The 18,222-nt window shown below is 34.5% G+C and overlaps 1 non-coding gene and 2 pseudogenes across 1 annotated transcript; 2 read left to right on the top strand and 1 right to left on the bottom strand.

Moving 5' to 3' along the window:
* On the top strand, positions 1,579-2,495 carry OR4C210P (olfactory receptor family 4 subfamily C member 210, pseudogene; annotated as a pseudogene).
* On the top strand, positions 4,679-4,808 carry LOC138919298 (small nucleolar RNA SNORA18). The gene has a single exon (XR_011429359.1). It is a non-coding gene; the product is annotated as a small nucleolar RNA SNORA18 (small nucleolar RNA).
* On the bottom strand, positions 8,501-9,395 carry OR4C211P (olfactory receptor family 4 subfamily C member 211, pseudogene; annotated as a pseudogene).

Raw genomic sequence — 18,222 nt, 5'->3', positions numbered from 1 at the left:
AGGAGTGGCCACAATTATGGGACTTAATTCCAAGTACAAATATTTCATGATGGATCACTCTTTCAAATTAAGAAGGAAAGAATGAGCTTATGGTTTTGATTAAGATACTAAGGATCAGTTTCCTCATAGTTGAAGATCTTTGTCAAAAGTTTCATTGTGCAAAGAGAGTTTTTTAAAAAATCTGGTATCCTAATATAAATTACTTCATCAGACACTTTCCTGAGAGTAGTTTTTGATTTGGAGGAACATAAGGTATATTTCAAGTGGGCTCAGGAGAAGAAAGCTTACCAAGCGAGAGGAAAAGATGTATAAGGGAAATTTGCATCTGTTTACTCTATCATAGTCTGTGCTTTGGCCACTTACAACTTTCAAGACAGTGTATTGAAGGATTGAAGAGGAACACAATGAGATACGTAAACCTTCCAAACTTTTTACTTGCATATAGTCCCTTTCAAAATTATCTTGAAAAGAAAGATGTAGATAAAAAGTTTTCTTCTTAGAAGTGAAGGCAGTGATAGTATTCCTTTCTAAGTTTGAAAAAAGAGAAATATTCATTGAAATAAATTAAATTTCAAAGTTAAATCATCATTGACTTAGCCAGGACAGAAATAAATTGAATGAAGTGTTACTGACTGTCCACTACTCTTGTTGTCTAAAATTATATCTCCTTCCCTCCTATGAATCTCTAGTTTGTTACAAGAACAAAGGAGTTTTCAGGTGCTTGGATAATACAAACTCTACTGGAGATTACAACCATCATCTGATCCTACATGAACTGCGTGGTGTCCTCCCAAAATCACTTTACATCACAGATGTAAAATGTTTAGGTTAAACACTTGAATTATGAAAACAAGAACTGTTGAGTTATAACACCCCTCTTTCATGTTTATGCAACCTTAGGGACTTTGGGTCCTCTAAGGGATGTCTTTCAGAAATGGGAAAAAGGAAAAAATAGAAATAAGGATATTTGAGATATTGCCAACTATTAAAGAATATTCACTTCTCTACATTCGTATTATCAAATACTAAATATCATAGCACCACAAGGTAACATCATATTATTTAGAGGATATAAGTACTTCCTGTTTCTCTTTTCAAGCTCTAACATCTGGAAATTAGCATCCAGTGAAGGGACACATAATATATATTAAAAAGTAGACATTTCTAGAATTATGTGTAACAAATATACAATGATAAATATATGTGTAAAGAAGGTATTCTTCATGGGTTGGGGCTGGGGTTTAGTTTTCCATTTATATTATGAGCTTCCAAAAGTAGTCAGATATATCCAAAATCCCAAGAGATACACCATCCAAACATGGATGTCAATTTATTAAATATGGAAAAACAATTAATTTAATAATAAAATGGAGCCACATTACAAACTGTGGAACAAAATGTTGAGGTAAGTAAATAAGAAGCAACAGCTAAAATGCCCATGATAAGGAACACTTATTTTTCTTAAAATATTCCATAACATCATATATCACACTATATGTTACACATACAACCCTGAATTAATTCCCTTATATTTTGCAGATGAACCATTTCACACTCCTTCTTCTCATTCAAGAAATCATGCAGCTGAATAATAATGCAACTGAGTTCATTCTGCTTGGGTTAACCCAGGAGCCTGTTAGGAAGAAAATAGTGTTTGTCACTTTCTTACTTATCTATTTGGGGACTTCGCTGGGTAACTTTCTGATTATTGCTACCAACAAGACCAGCCGGGTACTTGGAAGTCCAGTGTACTTCTTCCTTTTCCACTTATCTTTATCTGATACCTTCCTCTCTACATCCATAGGCCCTAGAATGGTTGTGAATGCCCTTTTGAAGAAGACCACTATCTCTTTCAATGAGTGCATGATGCAAATCTTTTCATCACGTTTCTTTGGCTTCCTGGAGATCTTCATCCTAATTATCATGGCTGTTGACCGCTATGTGGCCATCTGTAAGCCCCTACACCACACGATCATCATGAGCCATCAAGTCTGTGGTGCATTGGTGACTGTAGCCTGGGTGGGGTCCTGTGTACATTCTTCAGCTCATATTTTTATGGCCTTGAGTTTACCCTTCTGTGGTCTCAATGTGATGGATCACTATTTCTGTGACTTGCAGCCTTTGTTGAAACTTGCCTGTACAGACACCTATGTGGTCAATCTACTGTTGGTGTCCAACAGTGGGGCCATTTGTACAGTGAGTTTTGTCATGGTGATGTTCTCCTGTGTTATCATCTTGCATTCTCTGAGAAACCACAGTGCTGAAGGGAGGAAAAAGCCCTCTCAACCTGCATTTCTCACATTATCATGGTCATCTTGTTCTTCGGTCCTTGCATATTTATATACACACGGCCTGTAACCACCTTCTCCATGGACAAGATGATAGCTGTGTTTTATACAATTGGAACACCTTTGATTTATACACTGAGAAATGTAGAAGTGAAAAATGCCTTGAGGAAAACATGGAACATGAAGTTGATCTCAGGTAACAAATGATGAATAGAAGTTTCAAATTTTCTTTATCATTAGGATTGATCTAAAAAGTCCATAGAGAATATTATCCTCTTATTGCAGAGTTAACATTATCCTAAGGTGGGGCATAGGAATTAGTTTCTTCAAGAAGATAGGAAATATGAACACATATACTGATTAGCATTGAGTCAATTTTCTATAGAAAAAGAGACGGCCCCAGGTAGGAACCGTCATGTAAGACATATGCTTTACTCTGCCTCTCTTGCCTGCCTAATAGCACTGTGTTGTGATCTAGCATTATCTCTGCCTTTCCTCATATTGATTCTTTGTGTTCTCTATTTATGCTTACACTTCTATATGCTTATATCCACAGCCTGGCAAGGTTTCCTCCAAACTGTTCATTTATTAAATACTGTGGGATCATAATGTCTATCATGAACCTTCAACTTGGTTGTTCTTCCTGACTCAAAGAAAGCACCAGATTTAAATAATTATAGAAGCTTCATGTTGTAAAGGACAAGGCATGTAATGTAGATAATCTCTCTTCTATGTCCTGTGGTTATACTTTGAATTATTATCATATGTTTACTAAGATCCTTCTAGAAGAGTGACAGAACACTGTGAGAACAGTCACCCTTCTGAAGGAGTCTTTTTTATCTTAGGAATGTTCTGATTATTTAGGTTATACTCAATATTATTCTGTTTGTAAAAATTACTTTTTGCTTCTAAAATGATCCATTCTAATTTTGGGGAAGTTTTAAGTTTTCTCTTGAGTCATCCAAATTATAATAATTTGTTCATAAGATCAGGTTCTTATGATTATGGCATAGACGGCCCAAATTAATATGGATATATTTATATGGCCTAGAAGAGTATATGCAATTGATAGTAGGGAACTTGAAAATAAGAATTGATTAAAGAAATAATATTGTAACCAGAGGAGGATTTTTAGGCTTTGGAGCAGAAGAGTTACATCACTGATATGAATTATTTTAGATTTAATATAATCCAGAAAAGAGAATAATTTGAATGAGACTGAGATATTTGAATGAAAACTATGTTTATGCAATGGAGATGGATATCACCATTTGTCACCATCCATCAACACCACAGACTAATTGTATGAACAGTAAGAATCTTCTGATTTCAAATTCTATTCTTATTTTTATTTTTATCCATAGAGAAAATTCAAGGAGTATTTTTCTTTATTTGGAACTTCTATCTCTATTTATAAATTACTTAATTATATTAAGATTACTAGTTTTATATTAATTTTATTGTACCAGGAACTTTAGAATTTCTTTTGCTTGAGAAAATGAGCATCTATTTCTCCATCTGGGAATGTAAAACTGTGAATTCCACAATAAACTATAGTGACATATATACATTACTTTTTTCAGATCCTATGAATTTCAAGCCTCCTTCATCTCAAGCATTTATTATTGGTCACAGCTGCTGGAGTTTGATTCTGCTCTTGTAAGCTTTGCAAAATAGTCAATTCCAGTTGGCATAGTTTTAGTTGATGTCTTCTATTTCAAGACAAAGTAATTATGAAAAGGGGTGTATATTGGATCCAATTTAGGTGCCTCCCGAGATACACTCTATCTAATATGTCTTGTGGACATACTTTTAACACAGAGCTTCCATGCCCACTGTCACCACGTCTCCTGCCCACAGAAATTCTGGTCTAATTTTTGTCCAGGATTTTATAATAAAGATGACAGAACTGTAAAGATGGCTGAATATGCAACCTAACTAGGAATTTTTTGTTGAAGTCAGTATTCTGATAAGAAAAGAGTGGGGCTCTGAGATCTAGACAGACATAATTGTGCACGGCAGGGTGAAAAACATGAAATCACAAATTATCTTGCATCCTCCTTATTATTGTAAGTAGCTTCCTCTCCCTTGAAAGAGAGGAAAGAACAGTCTTCCTTAGCCTAGACACCATGCCATTATCTTGTTTGAAGAAGTTGTCATGCAATGGTATTTGCTTTCCTCGTGGGCTTCCTCCTACACCCCTTATTGCTTCCAACCAGCTAACCAGGGGAAAGCTGCAAGAAAGTCTAAGCAAGAATGTACATTCTTGCTCTAGGATAAAATGAAATGCATGAGAAATTGCAGGACTTTGCTGCTAAGTACAAATGTGAACCATGGGAGCACTTCATTATGGGAGACGTTAACGCGGACTGGCAAAATATAAATCTTGAATTGAGGTCTATCCAATGGGGCTTTTTCTGTAGACTCACATTATTGGAAATGGCTTGTCAAGTAAATATGTGGTTTGCTTTACTCACAGAACTATTTGTTATATCTGTGGGAAAGAACTACAATACGGAGTTCCTAAAAGTATAAAAGACCCAATAGTTGACTTTTTTTAATCTTAGGTATTGACAGCATCTTAAATATCTGTACTATTCTTTGGTGTGGAAGCTTAGGAGTGAATATGATTTGAACTTAATTCATATTTAGAAGACCCTAAAGTAAATTTCTTGAAGAAATTAATTCCCAAAGTTTCTAGGTGGGACATTTTTGAAGTGTGTCATCAGTATATCCATATTCAAGTGGAGATAAAACAAACTCAACTAAAAAATTGTGGGCTGACTAACATGACAATTCTGGATTAAACGTGGGTTATATTTATTTGTTTATTTATTTTTATCTTTTTTATCATTCTTAGAAATGTTTATTACAAGTCTTCTTAAAGACTTCTCTACATTCATTACAGAATGGTAAAACTTCCATTCACTGATATAGCAGTGTTCTCACTGCATTTTTTAAATTCTTCCTTTCCTAAAGGAATCATATTATAATATATAAATGTACCAACTTAACATATGCACCTTAAATTTACACCACGTTATATATTAGATATACTTCATCTTAAAAAAAAAAGCATAGGGTCTTTGTAAAAGGACTGTTGCGTAGATGAATCTTGACTCAAATTTTGGTGGAACTAAAGTAAGCTTGATGGGCAGTGGAAGGAATTATATGTAAAATTCCCTAAATAAAAATTTATTGACTTTAATCAGCCATAAGAAATGATGAAATTCAGCCATTTGTGACAACGTGGATGGACCTTGAAGGTATTATGCTGAGTGAAATATGTCAGAGGGAGAATGTCAAATTCCACATGCTCACATTAATAAGTAGAAGATAAAAACAATGACAAACAATCGCATAGCATTGGAGATTGGATTGGTGGTTACCATGGGGGACGAGAGGGAGGGCACAAGGGGTAATTAGGCTCACATTTGAGGGGATGGAATATAATTAGTTTTCTGGTGGTGAACATGATGTAATCTACACAGAATTCAAAATATATTATGATGTACATCCACAAATAAATAAATAAGAAAAAATTTAGGTGTTAATCACTATAAACTTCCCTCTTACCAATACTTTTGGGACATCCTATAATTGCTGGTATGTTATGTTTTCACTTTAATTTGTCTTAGACATTTTCCAATTTCCCTTTGATTTCCTGTTTTGCTCAACGCTTATTCAAGAGTGTTTTATTTTAATTTCAATGAATTTGTGAATTCTTCTCTTTTCTCTTGCTATTGATTTCTTGTTTCACTCCACTGTGCTCAGAAAGGATATTTGGAATGATTTCAATCTTCTTAAGTTTGTTAAGACTTATTTCGTGCCCTAACATATGGTCTATCCTGAAGAAAATTCCGTGTGCTCTTTAAAAGAATATGACTATTGCTACTGTTGGTGGAATATTCTGGATGAGTCTAGTGGTACATCTCATCAATAGTGTTATTCTAGTCTGTTCTTTCCTTATTGATTTTCTGTTTAAGTGTTCTGTCCATTTTTGTAAGTGGGATATCAATATCTTCTATTGTTGTTGTATTCCTGTGTATTTATCCCTTCAGATCCATCAATATACATTTTATGTATTTTGATGCTCTGATTTTGGATGCATATATATTTATGTTTGTTATAATTTCCTATGGAAATGACTCTTTGTCATTTGTAATGACTTTCTTTGCCTCTTTTGCCTATTTTATATATGATAATAGTTTAGTCATCCTGCCATCTACTGGTTACCAATTACGTGGAATATCTTACTCTATCATTTCATTTTCAGTCTATGTGTGTTTTTAAATTTAAAATAGGTCTCCTGTAGATAGCATATAGTTAGATTTTTAAAAAATTTTTTAACAGTGTGGAGCTTCCTCAAACATTAAAAGTAGTACTACCATTTGATCCAGCAATTCCACTTCTTGATCTGTATCCCAAAAAATCAAAAATACTAATGTGAAAAGATATATGCACCTGCATGTTCATTGCAGCATTATTTACAATAGCCAAGTTATGGAAACTACCTAAGTGGTTGAATGGATAAAGAAGATATGGCATATATATACACACATGCAAATATACGCATATATATGCAAATTATCCATGATCAGTAACATCATTTAAGTTACTGCTTGCAATTATATAATAATATCTCAATTAAGGATTGTTTTCATACAGAAAACACAATCTTATGTATATTCATTAATGGTATTTATATACCATAGAAGAGTAAACTAAAAAACTTGGGGATATAAATATGTGGCTTAATAATATATACTTCTATTACATAATAAATTACATAAATAATTCACATAAAATATTTTAAATCATGGTGATATGGCAAATTTTACCTTGTGAATGTAACTTTTTAAAATAGACTTTATTTTTTGTGCAGTTTTAGGCTCACAGAAAAGTTTCACAAAAAATACAGAGAGTTCCCACATATCTTGTCTGTCCCCCTCAGTTTCCCCATTTACTGACATATAGCATCAGTTTGGTACATTTGTTACATTGGTAAACCAATATTGTTACACTTGTACTAAAGCTCATAGTTTACATTAGGGCTAACACTTTGTATTGTACAGTTTTATGGGGTTTGGGTTATGCAATATGTCATGTTTCCATCATTCCAGTATCATAAATATTTGTTCTCCTTCACTAAAAATGACTTGTGCTCCATCTATTCATCTCTTCTCCTCTCTCATTGAATCCCTAGCAATGACTGGTTTTTACAGTTCCCACAGTTTTGCCTTTTTCAGAAAGGAAATTTATAATTCATAACTGTCATGTAAATATTGCCATTTTGAAACATAAATATCCTTCTTAAGTTTATCTCATTCATTGTTTTTTTCCATTAATATTTTAAAATTCAGTAACATCAATTGATTACTCTCTCTACTTGTAGACCACGTTAATATTTGGGCCAGCTATGCTACAATTAATTCTCATGATTCAAAAGAAAACTTAATACCACCCCCAGCCCCGAAGAAAGAATCAAGTTGGGAGTATAAAGTAGATTTTACCAAAAGAATGCTATTCTGAGTACAAAACCAACAGTCACAGCCTTCCTAAGATCCAAGACCTACCTCAGGACGGTGCATAGTCTCACAGTTCGAGAAAGAGCTAAGTAAACGCAAGCTTAGAATCTGCAGTAAATGCTCAAGAACTGGAAAGAGGATTACTAGATTTTATCTTGTTCCTTGCAACATGGACTTTTTACAGTTACTTGAATCTGATACTTTCTGCTGAATCAGGAAGAACAATTAAGTTGAAAGTTGATGATCAAATGCGTCAAGACAGAAGTGTCTAATAAATGAAACCCTTTGGAAGAGGTAAAAGTAGCTAGGCTGTAGAGGTAAGCATGGGGTAGAGGTTAATCTAGAAGCAGAAAGCATCAGTACTCACCATTATGAAGAACAGCTAAAACACTAGATAAAAACCATAGGTGACACTGGGAAGGCAAAAGTCAGAGAAACAGCAGTGAACCACTAAAGCAATGGGCCTTCCATACCAGACTATACCTGGTGCTGTCACTTCCCCTTCATAAATTTGACTCGATACTAACTAGCTTATGGGCTCACATTTTTTATTTTCCTGAAGGAAGTAACTCTCGTGCCTCAAATTAGGATTGTAAAACTCCACAATAAGAATATCATATTCTCTATGAACTTTCAGGTCAATCCAAACTATTAAGAAAAATTTAAAACTCCCATTCTTCTTTTGGCATCTGAGATGGACTTCATGTTCCACAACTTTCTCATTGCATTTTTCACTTCTCCATTTCTCAGTGTACAAATCAGAAGCTTGAACAAAGGTTTTCCAATTGACAGGTGTCATCATGTCCATGCGGAAGGTGGTTGCAGGGTATGATTATATAAATATATAAGGACCAAAGAACACGATGACCACTATGATGTGGGAGACACAGGTGGAGAAAGCTTTTCTTATTCCTTCAGCACTGTTGTTTCTCAGAGAACACAAGATGATAACATAGGGGAACATCATCATGACAAAACTCACCATACAGATGGCCTCACTATTGGACACTAAGAGTAGATTTACCACGTAGGTGTCCATATAGGTAAGTTTCAACAAAGGCTGCAAGTTACAGAAATAGTGATCAATCACATTGGGACCACAAAAAGGTAAACTCAAGGTCATAAAAATCTGAGCTGAAGAACGTACACAGGACCCCACCCAGGCCACAGCCAGCAGTGAACCACAGACTTGATAACTCATCTTAGTTGTGTAGCACAGGGACTTACAGGTGGCTAAAGAGCAGTAAAAAGCCATGAGAATTAGGATAAATATCTCTAGGCTACCAAAGTAATTCATTAAAAACACATGGATCATGCACTCACTGAAACAGATAGTGGTCTTCTTCAAAAGGTCAGCCACAATCATTCTAGAGGATATGGACGTAGAGAAGCAGGTGTCAGATAAGGATAAGTGGAAAAGGAAGAAGTACGTTGGACTTCCATGTGCCTAGCTGGTCTAATAATCAGCAAGTTTTCTAACAATGTACCCAAATAGAAAATCAAGAAAATGACAAACTCTTTTCTTCCTTACAGGATCCTTAGTTTACCCAAGCAGAATGAACTCAATCACATTATTGTTCAGCTGAATGATTTCATGAATGAGAAGAAGGGATGAACGTGAACTAAATTGTGTGAAAAAAATAAAGGAATTAACGTAAGTTGTGCCATGAGATATTATGGGATAGTTAAAGCAAGTTAATTCTTGGTACTATGGGAAATCATGGAATATTTTAAGCAAAATTAAATACTCTTCATGAAGTACATTCTGACAGATTTCTCAACGTCACTTCCATACTTTGTTCCTAAATTTTTAATGACCAGTTCAGTGGGCACATTGAGTCTCAAATAAACTTGTGGATGTGATACTTTTCCTACAGTACTCTTCAAATACAACCCTTTTTTTTAACTTTGACATTATGTTGACTAATTTTGCCAATTTAATACATACAGAATTAAGAGCTAACCCTCATTTTATTATTTTCTTCAGTTTTCTCTCTCTCTTTTTTTTTTAACTGCTGCCAATCCTCCTCTATTTGCTGAGGAAGACTGGCCTTGAGCTAACATTTGTGCCAATATTCCTCTACTTAACATGTGGAATGCCTAGCACAGCATAGCTTGCCAAGTAGTGCCATGTGTGCACCCAGGATCCAAACTGGCAAATGCCAGGCCACCAAAGTGGAACATGTGCACTTAACTGCTGTGCCACTGGGCCGGACCCTTCAATTTTCTATTTTAGTCAGTCTTGGAGCCCATGTTTTGCATGGTGCATCACTTGGCATTTAGGATATACATGACTGCCCTTGTAGGTTCAAGAATAATAATAAACAATGCAGATATCACTCCCAACAAGATAAAGAATGTGTCCTTTATATAGTCCTTTACAACATTGTTACAAACATTTATACAAATAATATATTTTATAGAAATACATAATGTTCTCCACTTCTCTACACATTATATCCCAGATATTCCACTTGAAAGGAGAAACAGGAAACACTTATAGTCTTTGAATAATCTACTGCAAACTTTAAGCACTATTATGATATTAGTTCTTGGCAAATCCTAATAGACAGAAGTGAACGCTCTTTAATTGTTAATATATCAAATATCCCCATTTTTATCTGTCTTTTATCAGTTTCTGAAAAGCGCCCCTTAGAGCTCCTGAAGTGACACTCCTAAATTAAAGAAGGGATATTAGTTAATAGTTTGTTGTCACAATTCAAGTTTTTAGCTTAAGCATCATAGACCTAGAGTGGTTGTGTGTTTGGGTGTATCCAAGCAAATGGTTTAGGACCAAATCTTGACTGTAACCACCCAAACCCCAACTTCATGAAACAATGAAACGGAGTAGAGAAGAAGAAATGGCAGGGAGATGTGGCTTTAGAAAGAGGGATATTAGATCGTCAGTAACTGATTTATTCATTTTTTTATTTCTGTCTAAGCAAAGTCAACGGTTATTAAATGTTGAAGTGTCACTTCTTTCAATGAAGTTTCCTTTTTTTTCCCAAATTTGAAAACAAATATTATCATTGCCCTTATTTCCAAGACCGAAGTCTTTCTCCAGATATTCCCTGCCAAGTTGATATTGGATGAGACACTGTATGAAAGTAAAAATATAAACTGAAATAAAGTATATTTAAATCTAATCTGGAAGACTTATTTATCCTATTGTCTCTCTCCCCAATCTCACCCAAAACTTTAATATATTTTCTTGGAAGTTGTGAGTTGACAAATGCTCAGCCTGTGATAGACTAACACAATCATAGTTATATATTTTTTCCCTCTTTTAGTACATTTTCTTCTCAATAGACTTGAAATTTCTCTCATCTTCCTCCAAATCAAAAACAACTCTTGGGAAAAGGCCTGATGAGTTTATTCACTTAGGAGTGTCAACGATAAAAAAAAAAAAAAAAAAAGAAAAGTCTTTTTGGACTTTGTGATCCAGAACAAACATCTGAAAGTATAAGAGAAATGCGTCTTGGCATCATAACCATTACAATGAGTTTATCATTTCCTTTATTCATTTAAATGAGTGATGTGTCCTATAATATTAGCATTTGAAACTGTGGTAGGCATTGGAAGCAAGATGATGTCAAATTCTCTCATGCTCTATTCAGTCAGTGATTTTGGCCACACACTAGAGAGTGTAGTTTTTGGTAGGGATAGTATCAATTCTATTAAACTGTCTGTTTCCAGGATAAATTTAATTCTTTCTTACATTTGGACATATATACTTAAAATGACTTTTATAATATTTTTGTAATATTTTATTCATTTATAATTTATATTTATATATAATTATATTTAATATATATAATATATACAATAATTATAAATTACTTTATTCATTTATAATATAGTTATAAATAATAAGTATATTTAATTTGTTTAATAATAATCATGGATCATTATCAAATATTTAATCAATAGTTTCTTGATGACAGGAAAAGTCTAGACCCAAATCTGCATCCACAGTGCTCAATTCTATCCTTTCATGTTCCAAACAATTTAGACTACTTTAGTTATATATTTATTAATTTCTCTGAGAAATATTCTCTGTGGCCTCAGCATACTTCAGGGAATCTCCTCCTGTGTTAAACAAAGGAATTTTAAACTATTTTGTAATTTATAATACCCTCTGATCTAGAAAAAGGACAATATAGTTCTCAAACCAACAAATATTTATTGAATTATGTGTATAAACAGGGTATGTTCACCATGTAATGGGGCTATACTAAGATTAGTAAATATAACAGGTGTGATCTCTGTAATAGAAGTAATGTACTAGCCAAGGATTTAAAATAACTAGTTGTAGCAGCAACTCGCATATAATATATAGGAAAATTGGCAAAGCTGTTAGCTCAGGGCAAATCTTCCTAAGGAAAAAACATAAATAAAAATAAAAAAATAAATAGTTGTACAGTATGCAAACTCCTCTTGCCCCCTCTTTTCTCGCTGTAATATCTTTCTATTTCTAGCTGCGTCAACCTTCTGTGAACTTTAGGATCAAAATGCTGAGGAACATCCTTTAAATGGCTTTCGGTGATTGCCTGTGAGAAGGAAAATTCATTCTCCTGTTCTCTAAATGCTTGCTTTATAACTTTTCTTACAATAGTAGATACCATTGCCTTAAAGCAAAAAAATGAATGTGCTTATTTTAGTTCCCTTCCTGGAGTTAGAATGTTGAAAACTATGTGTTCTCAGGATTTTATTCTGCATTGTTCCACCTCAATGCCTTGCACTTTGGGGGTGCTCAGTAAGAGCTTTTAAATTGAATATTTTCTACTACCCCTTAAAATATGATCATATTTACCTTATTTTTGTTGCACCATACTGATTATAAAACACATCCACAACATAAATTTTCTGCGGTTTTCTGTCTAATGTGTAGGTTAGAGAGACAAATATGCTTCCAATGTATAAATCCAGGAAAAGGAAAACACCCTGAGAACAATTTTAAATAACTTTTGAATAATTGTACAACTGGAGTAGAGGATGTCATACTCTGAACAGTACCACTTGGCATGTAAGACATTGAAACTCTGAAACCCATAAAATGATCATCTTAAAGCATTTTTTTAATGAATCCTAAGTCCTTAGGGGTGCAAGAAGATCAATTTTTCATATATTCCTAATATTTATTCTTGTTTTTATGTGTGATATATGTATAATCACGTCAATTTTTTTCAAAGGTGTTTTAACACCTTTCATCAGGTTCTCAATGGAATCTGATACAACAGGTTACCATGATCCAAAGACAAAACGGCATCAGTAACCTAGCATATCTTCCAATAAATACTGTAGTCACCTCAACTCTTCAAACAAGATAAGGCAACTTTTAAGTGGCTAAATTTGTCAAAACAAGGATAAAAGAATGTGTTGGTTTAGGAATGGGTGAATGACAAACAAGTATTAAAATAAAAAGCAGGTGGGAAAACGTGGAGAATTGATTACGGTGAAATACAAGTTGTTAGGTGGCTCCTTCTGTGTTTCTGTTTTACTGCAGATGCTACAGTGAGAAGCACTTAGGCACTGTCTCTTCAACCATCCACTCCTCCCTAGTTGAGCTCTACTAGCTTCCTATCTTTGGGAGACTCCCTATACTTACTTTATTTCTACACAGAATTTACCATATTCTGTGAGAATGTTAGCAATTTGCCCTGAGATTCTTTACCCATTAAATGCCCAAAGAAAAGAGTAACGTAATTTATTCTTCTGAGCTCCTCACTCTGGGTACTGGCTCACATAATTTCTGCTTATCTGTTCAGGAGATGGCCTGGAAACAGCTTTAACTGAGAACCAAAATTTCATCATGAATCTCAATACCCACTACTTCTGTTTTCTATATCTGTTTGCCACAAATTACATGAAATTAATATTTATTTGTTCCTCTTTTCAAATATTCTAAAGAGAGCAGGAGTCTTGGGGAGAGGGAAGTAGATAATATCACATGTGGAAGAACATTGGACAGGGACAAATGTTGATGAAAATGGAAGATTTTTACTCAAAATATCTTCAGTAACGCCCCTCTCACATATTGGCAAGTTATCTTTCAGTTTTCAGCCTCCTCATTGTCATAATTTCTGAGCTTTCTCTGAGAAGTAGTCAGCCTTTAAATTAAATCTCAGAAATGTGTAAATTGCAAATTATATTCTTATGGTATCATATTGGAAGCATATAGGGAGTAATAATCTTATATCCTGATACAGAAACTCTATTAAAAGTTGTCTTTGGAGATGGAAAAGTTGGCGTTCTCCAGAATTTACCTGTAGCTGACTACCTCCATTAACCTTTCCTAGAGTTTGTAACCAGGCACGTCATTTCTAACTTTCTAGAATCCAAAGTTCTTAGTGACGATTCATCTTGTCACACTACCTTACATCAAAATCACGTGTTAAATTTTCTGCATTCTGCCATCTCTAGAAACTATAATAAACCTTAACTCAGGAAATACATTCTTCTATCCCTATACTGCTTTTCACATGATACCTTTTCACAGACATGGTGTTCATACAAGATTTATTGAGTTCAAATGATCATTTTTCCTCAACAATTATATTTATTCTATTTATTTCTTATATTAGCAGCAAACCTCAAAAAAACTAAGTTCTTTTTTTCTGTTTCTTTCTCTCTGTATTTGGAAACAGTATAGTAAAAATAAATATAAAAATATATTAGAAAATTATTTTAGATTATTTTATAATGATGCGTCTGTGTGTAAAAAGATGGAAATATCTGTAAATTATCTGTTAGAAGACTCTCTGAATTAGTGTCAAGTATGACCATTCTTTTTTGATAGTGGTATTCTCATAGAACACTGAAAAAATGTTGCCTGCATTCCAGGGGGAATATTTAAAAAAATAATGATATAAGTTGTTAGCCACCTGGAAAGTATTATTCTCTAAAGTTTTCCTTACATTGTTAGCCATAAACATCCCACATGTAATAAACTTAACTTTTGATTTGTCTGTTCAGCCTACAAGAATAGCAAATTAATATGCCTCATGCTTGTTAACCACATACAAAGATTCAGAATTGTTAGATTCTTCAAACTGACCAAAACTACCATGGAAAAAAAAGAATAGAACAAATAAGTGGTGGAGAGGATGACAAAGAACAGAAAGAAGAAAAATAGTGTCACTTACAAAAAAGGAAGTAGGTCACCCAGAAACAAATCTGCTCCAAACCAGAGCCCTAAATTACCCCTTGCATTTCTCAGTGGAAACTTTGCAGAACAGAAGGGTGTGAGATGATATATTCAAAATGCTGAATGAAAAAAATCACAAATGAAGAATTCAATACCCATAAAAAGTATCTTTTTAAAACAAAGATGATATAAACACATTTCTACACAAATAAAACCTGGGAGAGTTTGTCACCACCTGACCTGACTTATAATAAATGCTAAAGGGGCTTCACATTTAAAGGAAAAGACAATAAATAACAACATGAACACATATGAAATTATAAAACACTTTATGTAGTTACATATGAATACAAATGCAGAATAGTTTACTAAAGTAGTAAATCACGATGCATAAATTAATTTAATCATGGTACATAAATTTCTCTTAATTATAGTCTAAACATTAAAAGACAAAAATTTTAAGAATAACTATAACTATGAAAGTTGCTTAATAGAGATAGCATAAATATATGTAAATTGTGACATCAATAGCATACAATTATTATAAAATGTGAGAGGTGAAGTAAAAATGTAAAGTTTTCCTTACATTGTTAGCCATAAACATCCCACATGTAATAAACTTAACTTTTGATTTGTCTGTTCAGCCTACAAGAATAGCAAATTAATCTGCCTCATGCCTCAGGCAGACCACCTGAAGGACTGGTCCTGCTCACCAGAAGGCCTGCAGGGAACTTATGGGCCCATGTAGGTGGGGCGTATGATGTTAAGATGTCACCACTAAAATATACTATTCTAATATTAACATACTTTATGTAAGTCTCACAGTAACCACACATAAAAACACCTACAGATGATACAAAAGAGAAAAATGGAAAGGAATCAAAGAATATGAGTACAAAAATCAACAAGATGACAAGGAAAACAGCAAGAGAGGAATAGAGTAACAATTGCAAGACACTTTCAATAAATAACAAAATGGCAATAATAAGTCATTGCCTATCAATGATTTTTTGTGTATTTGGATTAAAATCTCCAATCAAAAGATATAAAGCAGCTGAATGGACTTTTTAAAAGAGTAAGACTTGGGGCTGGCCCCGTGGCCGAGTGGTTAAGTTCACACGCTCCGCTGCAGGTGGCCCAGTGTTTCGTTGGTTCGAATCCTGGGCGCGGACATGGCACTGCTCATCAGACCACGCTGAGGCAGCGTCCCACATGCCACATCTAGAAGAACCCACAACGAACAATACACAACTATGTACTGGGGGGCGTTGGGGAGAAAAAGGAAAAAATAAAATCTTTAAAAAAAAATTATAAAATAAAAAAAAAGAGTAAGACTCTACTATATGCTTTCTATAAGAAAACCAACTTCAGATTTAAGGAAGTGAAAAGTCTGAAAATGAAGGCACAAAAAAAATATCCAATGCTAATAATAAATGAGAGGGAAGAGCTGTGGCTATACTTTATATTTGACAAAAGAGTCTTTATGTCAGAAATGGTTAAAGGAGAAAAAGAAGAACATGATATAATGATAAAAGGATCAATTCATCAAGTAAACATAACAATTATAAATATATATGCATCCAACAGCAAAGCTCATAAAAATAAAAAAAAATAATGTGACTGAGGGAAAAAGCGAGCAAAATATAATAATATTACAATACTTCAATACGCCCATTTCAATATTGGATAGAACATCCAGGCAGAAAAACAATAAAGAAACAGCTGAATTAGACAACCCAAAGGATGAAATTGAACTAACAGACATATACAGAACTTTTCACTCAACAGTAGTGGAATACACATTAACTAAATAAACCCAAAAAATAGCAGAATAAAGGAAATAGTAAAGACTAGAGAAAAATAACTAAAATAGAGAAAAGAAAAACAATAGAAGAATCAATGAAAATAAGATTTTTTTAAAGTTAAACAAAATCAATAAAGCCTTAGCTAGAGTAAGAATAAAAGTAGGCTCAAATAAATGAAAACAGAAATGAAGGAGGAAAAATTTCATGGGATGACAGAAATATAAAGAATCATTAGAGACTATTTTAAACAATTACGCACCAGGAAATTAGATCACCAAAAGAAATAGATAAATTCCTAGAAGCCTCTAACCTACGATGATTAAATCAATAAGAAATAGAAACCCTGAACAGACCAATAACAAACAAGAAGATTGAATAAAAAATTTTCTAACAAATAGGAGATTGTTGGAAACATAGTGGCATAGGAGGCCTCTGAATTCACCTCATCCTGGGGACATAAAAAATCTACAACTACCAATGGAACAATTACCTTTCAGAGAGAACCGGAAACTGGATAAAAAGAACCTTCACAACAAGGGGCAATACTGACAGACGTGCAAGAGACAGAAATATCCCTCTACTGAGGAATAAACCACATTCTAGCAGCAGTACTCATGACCAGGAGCAAACCTAAGATACAAAGCCTTTCCTGGAGGAGTGGTGGAACTGAGCAGGAGCGCTCTGCCACAATAAGCAGCCTTTGACTTAAGCACAACTGAGATGAATGCCACAATACGTGGCTTTGCTGGCTATTAAAACCAATCAGGATACCCCCAGAAAAGCTATTGAACATAAGAAAAAGAAAAGTCTGCTCTTAGAGGGGCTATGCACAGGTTGACCCATTCCTGAAACCAACACAAATCACCAGAAGGAAAGGTGCATAGTCTTTTGGTAAAAGAGACTTAGTTGATAAACTCTGAGCACATCTCCAAGAGTCAGGCTACAGCTGGGCCTACCTACACAGGGACTGAGACATTGGCAGCAGCTATTATTGTGACTTAATACAAGCTTGCTGACACAGACACTGGCAGATGCCATTGGATTTCTTCCTCTCCTGTTTGTGCAGGGATTTGCTGCAGCCATTAGAGCACTGATTTAATCCAGCTCAGCCAGGGCAGGCAGACCACCTGAAGGACTGGTCCTGCTCACCAGAAGGCCTGCAGGGAACTTATGGGCCCATGTAGGTGGGGCGTATGGGACTTCTGCAGTGAGTTGAGTTAGTCAGTATTGCCATGGCAGGAAATGCACGTAAGACAGGACTGCATTGGTTGGATGTGTGGACCCATACATGGTGGGGATTGTTGGTGGCAGCAGACTTGTGCCATTGGCCATCTCAAACAGCCACACAGGGTATCTGCCCCACACTCCAACACCTGAAATGATATTTTGATGCCATGCCTAGGAACAGCTCCACCCAGCTGAACACCTGACAAACCTGACAACAGCCTCTGTGA

Source organism: Equus caballus, chromosome 19, assembly GCF_041296265.1.
Source record: "Equus caballus isolate H_3958 breed thoroughbred chromosome 19, TB-T2T, whole genome shotgun sequence".
Classification (NCBI taxonomy): Eukaryota; Metazoa; Chordata; class Mammalia; order Perissodactyla; family Equidae; genus Equus; species Equus caballus.
This window is presented reverse-complemented; position numbering and strand designations above follow the sequence as displayed.